Source organism: Crocodylus porosus, unplaced genomic scaffold (assembly GCF_001723895.1).
Source record: "Crocodylus porosus isolate Cpor-Errol unplaced genomic scaffold, CroPor_comp1, whole genome shotgun sequence".
Taxonomy (NCBI): domain Eukaryota; kingdom Metazoa; phylum Chordata; order Crocodylia; family Crocodylidae; genus Crocodylus; species Crocodylus porosus.
This window is the reverse complement of record NW_017728949.1, coordinates 75,402,214-75,405,819: the sequence shown is the minus strand read 5'-3', so window position 1 is coordinate 75,405,819 and position 3,606 is coordinate 75,402,214.

Below are 3,606 nucleotides of genomic sequence, written 5' to 3'. Positions count from 1 at the left end.
AACTCTTCCCAGGGACAGGAAGCAGAATTTGGGGAAAGAATCCCATGCCTTGCAGATATTGGGACCACACTGTTCTGGAGAAGGTGAGGGAGGCAGCTTCTCCCATTCCTCTTGTAGACTAGGAGGGAAAGGGAGGAGCAAATGCTTCCCAGTAACTCCTCGCATACCACAGCCCCCAGTGTAAGAAGTGGGTAGGAACTTTTGCCCCACTTTGCCCTCTGCTTTGCTTCTGGTGCCTGGGAGCTGATTGGAGTGAGCAGCACTGCATGACCCCTCTCTGGAATCCCTGGAATGAGAAGCAGGCAGGGGGCTTCCCCCACTGCTAAGTCTGTTCGGGTCCTGGGGATCACAGGAAGGGGAGGGCTGGAACAGACCACATTTGTTCCCATCACAGGATATCCCTTATTTCAGGAAGCTGTGAGGAGCATGGGACAGGGTGTAGTTTCAAGCTGAACTCCTGTACCTCTCCCTTTCCTGAAATCATTTCTGGCCATGGACATTTTCTACCACTAGAAATGAATGCTTGTACCTGGCCCAAATACCATTACTTCAGTATTTTTATTATTTTTAATATTTCTGAACAAATAATTCAAACCTGAGTCAAATAAATTGGACAATTATTTCTTGTTCTATGTTATTCCTCTGTTAGTTTAAATATTTGGGATTTCAGAGTGAATTTTCAGAAGTATATTTTAAGGCCTTTAAAGCCAATTTAAATACCGGGGGTAGTTCAGGGCTTCTTATTTCACTTGTAGCTATCAACAATTCAACATCCCAGTGGGATTTTACATAGGTAGAACTGATGTGTCATTTTCAGTACATTGTAATAAACTATACTTCTGGGGAATGATGTGTTCATCAGGCTATTCCTCTCAGCTGCTTCTGTAGATTGGAGGACCAGAGAAATATCTGTATTAATAAATAGACATGGGAAATTAAAATTTAATTTTAGGAATGTGGTTATCTATCAGCCATTGTGAATATAAATAGATCCTGCTGTATCATAATTTGTGTTTTCCTGGTCATTTGATGCAGAAAGTGCTATTAAGATAAAACATATGTGGAAGTCTTTAACCTGATTACAAATACATTTTGAATCAATTGTTTCAGCATGACAAATCAGTTTTGGAAAGTGGGTATGAAAAAATGCCAAATCAGTATGGTAATATTTTGCATCCATTTTGTGCAGGTAAGTTCATATATGCAAGAAGGTGAGAAACTATATGAATATATAGGCCAGGTGTAAACATTTCATATAAACAGGTCTAAGTGACTAAAAACAAGTCCACATCCATGACAGAAATTCAGCGCACAAGGACTGGTTTAAAAATGGCAAAAACTGGTCTAAGGTAGACTTGGATTGACATGCATTCAGACTTCACTGACTGAGGTTAGACCAAAGCAGTGAACTTCTGTACCAGATCCCTCAGTGGCAGCTATCAGCAGGACATGCTGGGCAGTCCAGAAGGCTTACACCAAGCAGAGGAAATAGGGAGGCTCTGCTGAGGGAAGTATCAGGCCTCTTGGAGCTCAGCATCAGAGCAAGCAGCCTGGGAGGCTCGCAGTGGGAGGAGGGGAACAGCAGGGCTCTGCTAAGGAAAGAATTAGGCACCTTGGCGCTCCAGCAAACAGGAGCTGGTGGCAGGAAGCCTTTCCTTGCTGCCCAGCACAAGCATCCCAGGCACATCTTGATGCCAGCTGCTGTTGGTGCTAGTGCAGGGACATAGACCTGCCCCCTCCTGCCGCAGCTCACACCTGTTTGTGTCTAACAGCTGGCTAGAGGCAGGAGGCAGGGCTGGGGAGAGAGACTGTGCTGACTTGGTTCTGTGACACCCCACAGACAAGGCCTGCTGGGCACTTGGCTGGAGGAGCCAAGCACAGGGCAGATGCTAGTGCATCTCCCAGTAAGGGGGAGCCTATTGTGGGGGGGAGGGCGGGAAGGCTCCAAGAGCACCTGGGATGCTAGCAGATAGCCAAATAAGATGAATCAACAGGGTCACAGACTCCCTCCACCTGTCTGTGGCTGCCAACTGGCCAGAGGCAGAAGGCAGGGCTGGGGAGAAGTCTGTACTGGCTCAGCTCTGTGATTGCCTGGGAAGGGCCTGCTGGGAGCACACAACCTCTTGGCCTCGGCCAGTGCAGGTAGCCTTTGTTCCACGCAGAATGAACGTGTGCTCTGTTTGCTCCCAATCTAATCTATGCCACTTACAGAAACCCACGTAGGTTTGATTGATTCTGCATCAGGATTTTTTGAATGCCTGTACCTAGCCACTTTGAAATTTGGTTTCCAAGATTCACTCTAAGATTTTCAAGTGGGGAGAAGGAAGCCTACAGGTTTTTACTATTGCTTGATTTACATATGAAGTAGGGCCTGCATTAAATGAAGTGGTTCTTGTAATGGCTTAATCACAGAATTGTTATAGAGTGAAATATGTATACACACTATAATTCTAAAGTGATACATGCATGTTAACATGTTGATATGTTATTGTAAAAATCAAGAAACATCTGATTAAGTCAGAGAAAAGTTACCGCATTATTAAAATGGGGGAATCAATTCAGTCTTTCTTATGGTTTGTCAAATTTATAAAATATTGTATTTCTCTTCAGATAGAGTTACATACTGTGTAGCTCAAAGATAATCCCTATGGTCTTGGCATATGTTACTTAATTGTCTCAGAAGGAAATACCATAAATACCATGCTGTCATCTCCCATGGGCATTTGCTCATCTGTCACAGTGGGAGCTACAGACTGGGTGAGGTGCTCTAAGACATTTCTTCAGCAATGTAAATCACAGCCATTTCTCCTTCCCACTTCCCAAATGGTCAATTATGTATAAACATGTGTTAATAAAAATTTGCTTCTTTGCCTCTAAGGTATGCACCCATAAAGCTATGCGAGTATGATAAACTATAAATGCCATGATTATGTGATTCAACCTATGACATAAATTACTGTTCTAAAATGCTTATACAGAAGTGAAAGTCTATGGAATACAGGCAGGCGCAATGTAAAAACAAAAGAAACCCACAAACAATAATATCCCTCACACGAGGGAAGATACTGAAGAAGCAAAACAAGGTTCTGCATTTTGTCTATTCACTTTAGGCAACCTGTTTTTCTCTGCCTGTTGTGAGAACAGAAAAGATTATGTTGAAAGTAAACTAAAGATCATTTCATATGTTTGCTGCTTAACGACCTCCGTACAGGTTCAGTGGCCATATGTGATGGAAAACAGCCAATTGAGAGGGCTATTTGCAGACAGCTATGGAGCTGATAACATTCACACTAAATGTTGGCTTTTAGTAGACAAACTAAAGGAAATTAAAAGTTATATGAGTGACTTTCAGTGGATCCTTCATGTTTAAGGAAGTGTCCCTGCTATGTTGAACCAAGTTATCAATGTAGTTACAAGATCCTTGAAAACATTGTTTTGTCTACTGGGTAGAAAATACATTAAAAAACCCTCATTAAAAAACCTAATTCTATATTTACTACTTTATACCATCATGTTTTGTTTTTGTTTTATTACATGTAAAGTGTTCTTGGGTTTGCATATTTGCAAGTTTAGGCTATATTGTATTTTCTCACAAACAACTCCCCC